Source organism: Equus przewalskii, chromosome 13 (assembly GCF_037783145.1).
Source record: "Equus przewalskii isolate Varuska chromosome 13, EquPr2, whole genome shotgun sequence".
In the NCBI taxonomy this organism is placed as follows: domain Eukaryota; kingdom Metazoa; phylum Chordata; class Mammalia; order Perissodactyla; family Equidae; genus Equus; species Equus przewalskii.
This window is the reverse complement of record NC_091843.1, coordinates 47728970-47743412: the sequence shown is the minus strand read 5'-3', so window position 1 is coordinate 47743412 and position 14443 is coordinate 47728970.

Here is a 14443-nt window from a genome sequence, read left to right as displayed (position 1 = left end):
TAAATAGAAAAATATTTGGTTTTTATTCATATTTTAAGTGTTATTAGAATAAAAGTGTCCTTCTCAAAGGGTTTTTCTAATTTCCCTTTGACCGATGTGAATCTGGGGGCAGTTGCCTTGCTATACAGATGTCTGTGACTATAAGGACGATAGAAACTATTCATCTGTAACAGGATTGGTTTATTTTAAGTAGAACGTCAACATCTCTGCTCCTCCTCTTTAAATTACTTTGATGAAAATACAAGGAAGAAGTTTACAAGTTTGTCCTAAAGGGCCAGAAGAGAAATTTACCTTGGTGGCTTGCTTTAAAATTTCTCAAGTTATTTTCTTATTTGACAACTAAATCAAACAACCAATGCTCTTACTTTCTCTGATCTAAACAATTTTACAGAGACTACCTTGCAAATGTCCCAAGAGATGAGCCTGCTCACAGTGAAAAATGTACTCAGCAGGAAATTCACTTAATGATAATGATTATTCTTCTATGTAATGGACATTTCATTGTCAGTAAAGTGTAATATTATTCTGTTGAAAGCTTTACATATGCAGCCAGCTCCAAAGACATACTAGCTTAACTCGCACATCTCACTTGCCAGTTTTATCATGTGTCTTTTTGCATATTCAGTGAAATCCTTTCATGCTTGGTGTGTAGACTGCTTTATGCTAGAGTCATTTGCTTTTATTAGAGAAAAAAACCCTCCATAGTTCATATGAATGCATGGATTCATGAATATGTTTTACACGGTATCCTGGGATAGAAGATTCTATTCTCTCATCTATTGTCCTACCATAGATGAGTGTATAACTAGAGATTATTTTTCTACTTTCAATAAAGCAAAGGCTTGCTATATTTCCACTTTTTACAATAAAAAAGTTTTAACTTGGTCAGATTTCCTGTCTGCAGACGTCAAAGACAAGACGCTAGTACAGTATTCGGACGGCTGACCAAAAGCTCTTACACTAACACAAACTCTCCTTTGTATACATTTCAAAAGATCTGCAGTGCCACAAAGAGATTCATTTGTGGGTCTAGCATGCATGGCATATTTTTAAAATATAAATACTTCTGGGACCTAAAATATGTCACCTCCACTTTCAGGTGATGTTCCTCCAAAGTAGGAATTTCCCACCTCCTCAGAATCAGGGACACTGAAGTGGGGCAAGAGGCCAAAAAAGAATGAAGATATCTTTGGGACCCCTGAACCTTGAAAACAAACCTAGAATTCTTCCAAACTGAAACATTATGCAGACGGGTACACTTAAAATCAGATTAATAAGTGGGTGATTTACTCTCATGTATAAAGACAGACCTGGGAAATACAAGCAATGTATTACAATGTAAACACGCCACTCAAATCAGTATTTTTATTTCAATCACATCTAACCTCATGGGAATGTACTTAGCATACAAAGCACAAACATATGGTATGTCCTCACTACAGCACAGATATTGTTGTATCTCAGATACACCTACATCTCATATTCATGCAATTACATTGTAAATCTCTTTGATGTTTAACATACATATCACAATAGATAAATTGATAGACATGTAGATGTTGATATATATGGATTATATGTACATAGGTAGTCAGAAAAATACAGAAAACACCTTATTAAACTTGTGATAATCTTTTCTTTCTTTCTTTTTTTTGAGGAAGATTATCCCTGAACTAACATCTGCTGCTAATCCTCCTCTTTTTTGCTGAGGAAGATTGGCCCTGAGCTAACATCCATGCCCATCTTCCTCTACTTTATATGTGGGACACCTGCCACAGCGTGGCTTGACAAGTGATACATAGGTCTGCACCCGGGATCTGAACCAGTGAACCCCAGGCCAGCAAAGTGGAACATGTGAACCCAACTGCTGCGCCACGGGGCCAGTCCCCTAAACATGTGATATCTTTTGAAGAATTTTTAGTATCCGATATATCCCAGAATCTGAAAGGGTAGGTTTTAGATGCAGTTATTCCCAATTTTATAGGCTACTGTTTGGAAAATTGGGAAACTCTAAAAGGCTTTACAACTTACCAATATTGTGCATATTAGGACATGGGTTATGTTTTCTAAAACAGAGCTATCCAAACTCATTTCACCATAGAATCTCTTTAAAAACATAATACATCACTGGAATACTAAAGGAGATGAGATATAATCTACCTTTGGATTAAAGTTGAGAGCAAAGTAATGGTCTCAGAGAGGAATTTATTTCTGTGAGTAATGCTTGAAAGCATTCCCATTTTGATAACATCAGATGATATTACCAATATATGCTGAAATAAAATAACTTGCATAACAGAGACCAGATCTTACCAACAAGATTAGAAAGTAGATGCTTCCTAAATCATTAATACATAGATCCAATATCAAGTATCATGTGCTCTCTGATCCAATTTAATGGCAATATAAAATTTTTAAAGGCATATTTTACAACAATATATGAAAATGTAGTTAGCACTTTTCTTACATTTATTCCAAAATAATGACTTTTTTAATGAAATGATATATTTTGAAGAATTCATGTGATGCAGCAAAATACACACAGTTAGAAAAATAAATCTTCAGGGACCAGCCTGGTTGCTCAGCGGTTAAGTTCTCATGCTCTGCTTCGGTAGCCTGGGGTTTGACAGTTTGGATTCCGGGCACGGACCTATGCACCGCTTATCAGGCCATGCTGTGGCAGGCATCCCACACATAAAGTAGAAGAAGATGGGCACAGATGTTATCTCAGGGACAATCTTCCTCAGCAAAAAGAAGAGGATTGGCAGCGGATGTTAGCTCAGGGCTAATCTTCCTCAAATAAATGAATAAATAAATAAATAAATAAATAAATCTTCAAACTGTGTCACCTAGAAATGACTACTAACCCTGAGAAACATTTATTTAGTCATCTCTATGCATATAAACATGAAATGCTGGGTAAGTAGGCATAGGAAGATGTACCTGGTTATATAAAAAACGAAACCATGAAATTTTTATAATTCTCCTAGAAATGTAATTTACGTAAAGTAAAATTTGCCAACTTTGTTCAATTTTATGTGCTTTGACAAATATATAGAGTGTTGTAACCCCTAGCTCAGTCATGATATTGAGCCCTTTTACCCTACACAAGTTCTTTCATTCCCCTTTGCTGTCAGTTCTACTCACTGGCCACCACTGATCTGTGTTCTGTCACTATAGGTTTGCCTTTTATAGAAACTCATATAAAAGAAACCATACAACAAGTTGGCTCTGTGTCTGGGTCTTTCACTCAGCATAACACATTTCATAATCACCCATTTTGTTGTGGAATAGGTAGTTTATTCCTTTTTATTGCTGAATATTGCACCATGGTATGGTTGTACCGCACAGCCATTCGTCCAGATTGCAGTTGATGGACAGTTTGTTTCTAGTTGTTACAGGCTTTTTTTGGTTTTGGGTTATTTTGAATAAAGCTACATTTGAGAAGACTGTGTGTGTGTGTGTGTGTGTGTGTGTGTGTATTGGGGTGTGGGTAATACTAAACACTGCTGAAAGAGTAGTATGACTGAGTTATATGGTATATGTACATTTGCTTTTGCAAGACACTGTCACATTGTTTTTCCAAGTGACTATAAAATTCACGTTCTAACCAGCAATGTGTGAGAATTTTATTAGCATCACATCTTTGAGAATACTTAAATTTTTGTTATTCTAGTGAGCGTAGAGTGGTTTCTCGCTGTGGTTTCATTTGCGTTTCCCCAATGACTAATAATTTTTAGCATCTTTTCATGTGCTTATTTGCCATTTGTGTATTTCTCTGTGAGTGGCCATTTTGTTGTTTTTGGGTCGTATACTAGTTTCCTGGGGATGCCACAATAAAATACCACTAACCGGGTGACTTACAATAACAGAAATTCGTCATCTCATACTTTGGAGGCTGGATGTCCAACTCAAGGTGTTGGCAGGGTCACATCCCCTCCGAAATCTGTAGAGGAGAATCCTCCCTTACTTCTTTCCAACTTCTGGTGGTTTGGCAGTAATCCCTGTCATTCCTTAGTTTGTAGTTGCAGCACTTCAATCTCTGCCTCTGTCATCACATGTCATTGTCCCCTCAGTGTCTGTGTCTCTTCTCATCTTATACAGACATTAGTCAACTTGGATGTCAGGCCCACCCTTCTCCAATATGATCTCATCTCAACCATTCCGTCTGCAACAACCCTATTTCCAAATAAGGTCCCATTTGGAGGTATTGGGAGTTAGGAGCTCAAAATATCTTCTGAGTAGACACAATTCAACCCATAACAGGTTGTTTTTCTTCTTATAATTGAGGTGTATAAATTCTTTATACATTCTGGATTGAAGCCCTTAATTCTTTTTCCGTTGATCTATATGTATAACCTTATACCAATGCCACAAGATCTTGTTACTGTTGCTTTAGGTTGAGTCTTGAAATCAAGTAACGTGAGACATTCAATTTTGCTCTTGTCTTCAAAATTATTTTGGCTATTTTAAAACCTTTGTATTTCTATATGAATTCTAGAATCAGCTTGTCAATTTCTACAAAAAAAGTCTTCTTGAATTTTGATTGGGATTGCATTGAATCTATAGATCATTTTGGGACATTAGATAATTTAACAACATCATCTTCTAATTCAAGAGCAGCATACATTTCTCCATTTATTTAGATAGTCTTTACACTCTTTCAGAAATGCTTTAGCTTTTAAGGTAAAAGTATTGCACATTTTTATTAAACTTATTCCCAAATATTTTAAGTTTTTTGGTTATAGCCACTGGAAGTGCTATTGGTTTTAAAATTTCAATTTTCAATTGAGTATTCTAATCCACGAACATGGCGTCTATCTCCATTCATTTAAGTCTTCTCTAATTTCTCTCAGCAAAATCTTATAGCTCTCCATTATGGGTGTTACATATATTTTGCTAAATTTATCCTTTCATATTTCATACTTTTGATAATATTATAAATTATACTGTTCTTTACTTTTATTTTCCACTGCTATTGATATTAATTCTCTTTTACTGATGTAACGTATTACCACACATTGGTGATTTAAAACAACTTTGATTGTATTATGTTTCCAAAACATGTCTCACAGGGCTAAAATCAAGATGTCAGTCAAGCTGCATTCCTTTCTGGAAGCCCCAGGGAAGAATCTATTGTCTTGCCTTTTTCAGCTTTTAGAGGTTGTTTGCATTCCTTCCTTGTCTCCTCCTTCCTTCATCATCAAAGCCAGTAATCTTGCATCTCTTTGAGCTTTCTTCCATCCTTACATCTCTCTGACCAGAGGCAGGAAAGATTCCCCACTTTTAAGGATTTAAATAAACTTAGACCTTAATCCCACTTAGAATAGGGTTAGAGTGGGCCCATCCAGATAATCCAGGATAATCGTGCATCACATCTGCAAAGTTACCTTTGTTGGATAAGGTCACATATTCACAAGTTTCAAGGATTAGGCTGTGGATATCTTTGGGGCAGGGGTCATTATTCTGCTTACCATAGAAGTAAGATGGAGAGATAATGGATTTTTAAATATTGAACTTGCACCCTGAGATGTTGTTAAATTCATCTGTTAATTCCAGTAGCTGTTTTATAGTTTCCTTGGAATTTTCTATATAGACAATCACATTACCCTCAAATAAAGACAGTTTTACTTCTTGCTTTCTAATCTGCATGACTTTCTATTTATTTTTCTTGTCTTGTAGCATTGGCTAGGATGTCCAGTAAAATGTCGACTAGAAATGGTGAGAGCAGACATCCTTGCTCTTTTGCCCTTTTAAGAGAAAAACTTTCAGTCTTTCACCATCACGTATGATGTTAGCTCTAAGTCTTTGTAGAGTCCCTTAATCAGATTCAGAAAATTCTCTTCTATTTCTAGTTTGTTGGTAGATTTTTCCCCCTGAATAAATGCTGAATTTTGTGTCCATTTCCTTGTTTATAAAATGAGGGTATCAAAATTCACCTTAGAGTAGAGATTGAAAGAAGATAATATACGTAAAAGAGCCTAACATTTTTCTGAGGCAAATAGGGGATGGACACACATACTACAAGTGCCACATGGTGTAAGGTAAAATCATATTTGTTAGGAAACATAAACAGAGAGATAGGAAAGCAAACATATTTTTCTGAGCTCTTATTCTAAATACAGGATTATTTCATTGGGCGTAAATGAACTGGCCTCACCATGTCAAAAGCTCCAAGAACGACACACTGCTTCCATAGACCATCTACGTGCAGAGGAATGAGAGGGAAGTGCAGTGCAGAGGATACCTATATAACTGCCTAACAATGATGTTTCCTGGGTGACAAAGCATCTTTGTTAGAAGGGGCCATGTCCATAGTTCAATGGTTGTTATCATCCTCTTCTCTTGATCTAACCCAAATGGCTAAGACCATCCCTTGCTAAGCTACCAAAATAGATGTAAGAAATAAATATCTCTTCCTGGGACACTCAAATCTGTCTCTAACATTTATAGCATGCGCTCCAAACATATTAGTCCCTTTTTCTTCTTTTCACCGCTCTTACTCCCAAAAGACCAGGATCTGAAAGTCTACTAATTCCTTTCTTCATTTTTTCCAGAATGGCTGCAGGATCCCCATAGCCAAGTAGCAGTTAATGTATGTACAATCCCCTTCAGCTTGTTATTATGGCTATGCCTGCATAAAGCTAAGTAAACAGAGCTATTCTAGAATACAAAGTTATTTATTTGATTGGCACATTTTATGCAACAACAAATGGATATGGCAATTTGCAGCAATTAATAAAATTGACCTGGTCTCTATACTTTTTTAGTAATGTTTCACACGTAGAGCTCATTATTTCATTTTCACAGAAGAAAGAATGGAGTAATGAAGGCAAAGATTTCACGAAGTTATTTACTTGAGTTTAAGTTAATTAGACTTCGGTGTTTATTATTTGACAGATTTCTTTTATCCTCACTCCTTAATTTTACCTCTTATAGTTTCTTTTCACATGAAACACCGCTTTCAAATGAAAACATCTTAGTTAGAGAAGTGATAAGCAGGGTGGGAAATGGCACTCTATTTCAGTGTCTCCAGATGCCAACACTCTCAGTTTGCAGCCACTGTGCGAGCGAAAGTTCATATAGGCTGTAATGGTTAATTTTATATGTCAACTCGATGCAGCTCAGGGATGGCAAGATAACTGCAAAACATTCTTCCTCAGTGTGTCTGTAAGGATGATCACAGAAGAGATTAACATTTGAATCAGTAGACTGAATAAAGAAGGTCTCCATCACCAATGAAGGTGGGCATCACCCAATCCACTAAGAGTCCCAATAGAACAAAAAGGTGGAGGAAGGGTAAGTTTGTTCCCAGCTTGAGCTGGGACATCCATCTTCTCCTGCCCTTGTACATTGATGCTTCTGGTTCTCAGGCCTTCAGTCTAGGATTAGCACTTACACCATTGTTCCCCTCAATTCTTGGGCTTTTGGACTCAGACTGGAACTTACACCATTGGCACTCCTGGTTCTCAGGCCTTTGGACTAGGACTCAAATAAACTACTGGCTTACCTGGCTTACCAGCTTTTCTGCTTCTCTAGCTTGCAGAAGGCAGACTGTGGGACTTCTTGGCCTCCATAATTGTGTGAGCCAACTCCTTATAATAAATCTCCTCATATATATGGATGCTAATATATCCTTTTGGTTCTGTTTCTCTGGAGAATGCTGACTAATACACATGTAAATTGAAAATTTCTGTTTAGGGGATCCCAATAAAGCAAAATCACCCAAAATCATAATTCCCTAGCTCCATATCCCCTGAAATCTTCCAGTGGGTAAAAAAAACCGTTTCTTAACTGATTGAATTTAAAAACCTTTCCTTATGAACTCTATTTGAGCAAGGATTAGGGAAACACTGCAAAGTTCTATTTTTCCATATTTGCACCCTAAACATTGAATAGTGGAGTTTTTTCATTATTGTTCATTTGTTTTTGCTCCACTTGTTTTAATTAGTCCTTCTTATTTTTTGCTAAAGTATTTTAATTCAAATCTCAGTCATCGTGTCATTTCACTTCTTCATTCTTTAGCATGCATCTTAAATTTAGGGACATTGTCTTATATAACTATTGTTTACTTCACATTATCTAAGGTAGTTAAGAAAAATTCCATATTAAAATTTCATTAATTGTTTAAAAAATGTCTTAAAATTGGTATCTAGTTGGTATCCAAACAAAATTGTTATGACTCTTGAGTCTCTGTAAGCTATAATAGTACTTTATACTTCTTGTGTTTATATGATTTGTTCAAGACACCAGGTCAAGAGTTTTGTGGTTCTCTATTCCTGCTATCTAATATGCACTAGATATTATCACTAAAGGCTTGATTGAACTCAAGCTCATGTTGGATAAGATATTTCACAGGTGGCTCTACGTTCTTCACAGCATATCATCTCAGCAGGACAATAATGTCTGGTTATCACATTCATGGTGATAGACAATAAATACACATATTCATATGCATATTTGTAGTCTCCTGCCCTTCTGCCTCTTGCTCTTATCACTTAACTATATGTTCTGAAGAGCAATTATATAGAGACCTTCTTTATTTCCCTTTATGATTACATAGTACTTCATCACAAGGACATACCCTGGTTTATTCAAACAGTACCCTCTTAAAAGACAGTGGGGTTATTATTATTATTTCTAGTATTTTGCTATTGCAAATAATGCTGCAATGAATAACCATGTGTGTAAGTTCCTTGGTAGTTTTCCTGGTGTATTTTTGAGACGTAGTCATTCAAGTAAGATTTCTGGATTGAAGAACAAAGAAATATGCAATTTTATTAGATGCTGTCAAATATTTAGAGGGATTGTAAAATTTTGCATTCTGATCAGACATTCATGAGAGTGTGTGTCACTCTGCCATCTTGCCAAGAGATTATATTGTCAAATTCTTGGACGTCTGCTAATCTGATAGGTAAGAAATAGTGTTAAGATAAGGTTTTAATTTATTTTTTTCTTATTATGAGTTAGGTCAAGAAGATTTCCATAGGTTTAATAGACAAGTTAATTTCTTCTCTTATGAACTGCCTGTTCATAAAGTTTGCCCATTTTTCTACTGATTTCTTGGCTTTTCTTTTAAGAACTTGTAGGAGCTCTTTGCACATTAGAGACATTAGCCCTTTATCTCTGATATATATTCAAATGTTTTCACCTATTTTCTTTTTTCTTTGCTTATTTTTGCCATGCAAAAGCTATTTTTTAAAAAATATTTATGTAGTCAAATGTATTAATTGTCTTTGCTTTTGCCTCTAGATTTTGTGTTCTAGGTAGAAAAGTTTCCCTTACTTCCAGATTATAAATATATTCATTTATATGTTCCTCTAGTTTTTATGGTTTCATGGTTTTTTTTAAGATTTTATTTTTCCTTTTTCTCCCCAAAGCCCCCCGGTACATAGTTGCATATTTTAGATGTGTGTCCTTCTAGCTGTGGCATGTGGGATGCCACCTCAGCATGGCCTGATGAGCGGTGCCACGTCCATGCCCAGGATCCGAACTGGTGAAACCCTGGGTCACCGAAGTGGAGCACGGGAACTTAACCACCTGGCCTCAAGGCCAGCCCCTGATTTCATTTTTAATATTTAGTTCTTTATCCCTTCCTAATTTAATATGGTGCAAGACATGAGGTACATAGCCAATTTTCTCTCTTTCCAGTTGGTTATGCAGTGTTCCTACATCATCACTCACTTAAGTCCATTTTTCCTGCTGACCGAAGATGCAACCTTTTATCATATAATAAATTTTCATAAACAAATAAGTCCATTTTTAGACTTTCTATTTGACTATTAATCAGCCAATATCAACCTATTTTAATTATAATGGCTTTATAATATATTTACTATCAGGTGGGGTAAGCCCCCCCTCCTCCAATACATGTATTGCTCTCTTTAATGAGAGTTTTCCTGGATATTCTTGATTGCTTATTTTTCCATGTGAACATTTAAATCAACTTGCTTAGCTCCAGAGGAAGAAATATCTACTGATATTTTTCTGAGATCGTGTTTAATTTATGAGTTAACTTAGGGAAAATTGATGTCATTAAGAGGTTTTCTTCCTTTACACATACATACACGCATACATAGTCTTAAAACCATATACTCACCCCTCGCCTCACACACAGATACCCACACCAACACCTAATTTCTCATTATGTGGCTGTTTCCCTTGATCTAGCTATCTTCTTTCCTTCCATTCCTTCCTTCCTTCCTTTTTATTTCCTTCCTTCCTTCCTTTCTCATTTCCTTCCTTCCTTGCTTTTGGCAGACAAGTATTTCTTTCAATATGTAAGAGGGTTTGTATTGCTCTCCTGGCTGCCATTATGCTCACACCCCAATGTAACACCTCAGTTCTCTCTATTATTTCTAACTAAAGCTGGTAAGTATAGCATTAATGACTACCAGCATCAGTCACAGAGCGTTTTTAGCATTGCGATCTTTTATCTTTCTTTCTTTCTTTTTTTTTTTTTTTGGAGAAGAAGATTGTCACTGAGCTAACATCTGTGCCAATCTTCCTCTATTTTTTGTATGTGGGATGCCACCACAGTGTGGCTTAATAAGTGTTGTATAGGTCTGCGCCTGGGACCTAAATCTGCAAAACTCAGGTCACGGAAGTAGAGTGTGCAAACTTAATTACTATGCCACTGGGCCAGCCCCTAAAGTTTTGATCATTTTTAAGCAATAAAAAGTTTTTCAGAACAGAAGCCAGCTTTGGAAATGTTTTTTAAACAGTTTTAGAAGGTATCACTTTGGTATCAATTTCTACCTCTTACTTTTACAATGAATTTTTATAAGATGTTTACAAGTTGCAATACATCATGTTAAAAATTATATCATTCCCTCTTTTGCACTTAATTACATAAAAATATTTCTTAGAAAAAGAGTAACCACCTAATTTCAAGTATCCCTTCACATGCCAAAGGAAACATAATTGTCTGTCCATGTGATTGTGTATGTGTAGCTCATGTAATCATATTCTTTATGGTATAGCCACTCCTTTGAACAGTATATCATACTTTTCTGAGAGTTTAGTATAAAACAAGTTTCTACATTCAAAGCATCACTTTCTACTGACTGTCTTGAACCGTCATTGTAAAACAAAATGGTGTCATCTTAATGAATTAAATCATAATTGAGAGCATAATAATTCTAATTTCACAATCCTTTTATGGTGAATCTAATTAATGGCATTTAAAGGTCCTTAGGCTTGTATTATGCTTTTATTACCACAATACTCCCACAGAGCAAGAGTAAGCTCCAAAGCCTTTGAAATGTGCCAGAGATTGCCGCTGACCTCCAACTGCCTTAACACTTGAAATTTCATATCTGAGGTAATTGCTGTAATGCTCTTTGCTAGCACTTTTGTTATCATTTCCCTGCTGTGGCCTCTTTCAGATATGTTTGTCCTATGACACGCGCTAAATCAGATAGCCACAACGCCTTGAGAAAAAGAAGACAGTAAGACTGAGGATTAAAACGCAAGCCAACCTAAGACTGATGGTAGAAAGTAGAGGTTTGTATCTGGGCAAGGAGATCTTGCTAAAGAACTGTTTGCTGGTGGTGGCACAGGAGGTGGAGGAGAAAGGTCTTGTACAACAAGGGCAGAAAGTTGTGAATGTTGCATATCTTTCCTTCTCTGCCATACCACATTACAACTGTAGGCCTCCTGAGAACAGGTCTGGTAGTCTAGTCCTAGTTCTGCCTGTTAGTTACAGGCCTGACCAGTCATCAGAAGGGATTGAGGAGTAGCTGGATATAAAATTAAAAGTAGCTCTGAAGAGGATAACTAGGAAAATCCTCAATGATATTCTTTCATATTATAGTTTAAAGTAGCATTTCCCAAAATGCATATAGCAGACCATATTACTAAGTGACGTGTCATCAAGGAAGTTGTTTCCAGTGTCCAAATATATCTGAGAAACATAACATGTTGTGAAATAATAAGAAATGTATATATTGGTTTCTGCCTCAGTTCCTGACACAGAGTTCCTAAAACTTTGTAAGTAGAAGTGCTAGGAGGATCTTTTGTTCTCATATTTAGCCTTTGACCCTGACACAGAGGTCTTAAGACTTTTGTAATTTTCTGAGTGATAGGAGCATCTGACACTGAGCTCCTAAACCTCTTGGAATTACCCGGGTGAAAGGAAGCTCTTTTGCTCTAATGGGGTTACTCTTGGTGGTCTGCCAGATGTGGGCTGGTCACCAGAAAATCCAAGCCATGATTAGAAGTTGAAGCTTTCAGCCCAATGCCCTATTCCCTGGACAGGGGCTAGAAATGGAGATAATAATCAATCATGAATATATGACTAAGCCTCCATAAAGCCCCAAAAGTAAGGAGTTAGGGTAGATTCAAGGTTGATGAACACATCCTCGTGCCAGGTGCACCCCAACTCCCTGGGGACAGAAGCTCCTCCACTCAGGACCCTTCCAGACCTCACTGTAGGTATCTCTTCATCCAGCTGTTCATATGTGTCCTTTATCATATTCTTTATTACATAATAAATTGGTAAATGTATGTGTTTCTCTGAGTTGAGTGAGCTGTTCTAGCAAATGATCAAATCCAAAGGGGGTGGGGAGGTCATAGGAACCTCCAATTTGCAACCAAGTTAGAAGCTGTGGCTAACTGGGGACCTATAGTGCCAGGTTGAAGTCTGAAGTGGGAAGCAGCCTTGTGGAACTGAGCCCTCAACCCCTGGTGTCTGTCCTAACTCTGGTTAGTGTCAGAATTAAATTGAATTAAGGACACCCCGTTGGTGTTGTAGAGAATTGTTTTGTCGGGGAGGGGAACCCCCACACGTCTGGTGTGTTAAGTATTGTGTGTGTGAGTAAAGGAGAAACTGTGAGGTTTTCTTAGACACATGTCCTGCCCCCATTGTGGATTCACAGTGCACATTAGTTCATGAAGCCCTACGCTGAAGAAATCGGTGTTGCCAAATAAACCTACCATTTTTCAATTTGTTTAACTGCAATAAAATAAGTTTATTTTTTTCCCCTTTGTTACACTTTTAACCTCCCATGGAGCTAATATTATGCAGAACATATTCTGTAAAATGCTGCTCTGAATATTTTCCAAATTTATAACTTACTAAAGTTTGTAGCTGCGTCAGATCCCTTTGGAGGTGTGGTGGGCATAAATTAAATCTATAAACCTTTGCAGTTGGTCTTTTGAGTGCCTCAAGGAATGTTTCTGCAAGTATCAGCTTAATAAACAAACAGCAACATCTGATTTTTCATTACTATCAAGTCCATAAAGTAGATCTTAGCTGCACATATGGTTAATTACCAGTATCATAAAGCTTTATTGAAAAGCATAATATTTACATCAAAGTTAGCATTTGAGTTATGCTGGTTTTTGGCTACTGTGAAGGCTAAAATTTAATAATAATTATTATTATGTAGTGGGAATTATTAGAAAGATTTTCCCTCAAATTATCTTCCTTTTAACAACTCAGTGAAGGGAATAGGATGGTGGCATTATTCTACCTTTTTAAAAATTGATATTTACATTATTTACATCTGTGTGTGGTGTGTGTAAAAGTATAATTCTGTGCATAGAATAATTTTGTGCTTCAAGGACTACACAGAGGTCTCAGTGTCTTTGTCGGGCACACTCCTAACTTTTCGTGTTATTGATAACATTACCAAGTACTTTGATGTCATTTTCTAAGAAAGTTGAAATCATGTTGGCTATCATTATTTGCTTCTTTGGAAGTACATAAAATCCTGTCCAAATATATGATTGCTTTTCTCTGCCTTTTTACACACTATTGATAATTGTTTAAGATATTCACATCATTTTTCACTCTGTCTTTCAAAAATAATTGTTACTACCTTTGGGATAAAGTGAGTTTGTGTAGAGTTGCTTTTTCTTTTTTTAAAATTTTCTCCCCAAGAAGCCAATGTAGCAGTGGGCACAAAGAAGGTACTGCGTGAAAGCCATGACTTGCTGAGGGTCCTTGGGCTCATGACTCTCTCTTAAACGTGATAGAATTTGCAGAATTACATGGGAAATAGCTAGGTGATTGACTGAACATTTTATTTTTCATCCAGTTGTTCAATTTTATAAATAAATTTTATTTAAGCATGCATAAATAAGTACATAAATATAAGGTAAAGCTCATCTAATTTTCATAAAGTGGACATACCACATAACCAACACACAAAACTGCAATATTATCAGCACAAATCCTTTCATGCCCCTACCAGTCACTAAACCCTTCAAGCAAACTGCTATCCTGACTTCTAACACCGTAGGTTCGTGTAAGGGAATCGCATAGTATATTCTCCTTTCACTCAACGCCAACTTTTAGGATTCATCTGTGGTAGGTGTGGCAGTAGTCTGTTTATTTTCAGTGCTGTGTAACATTCAGTTGTAATTTATTTACCCATTCCACTACTCATGAACATTCGGATTGTTTTGTTTTATCCCCAGAAAGGTAGTGTCATCTATG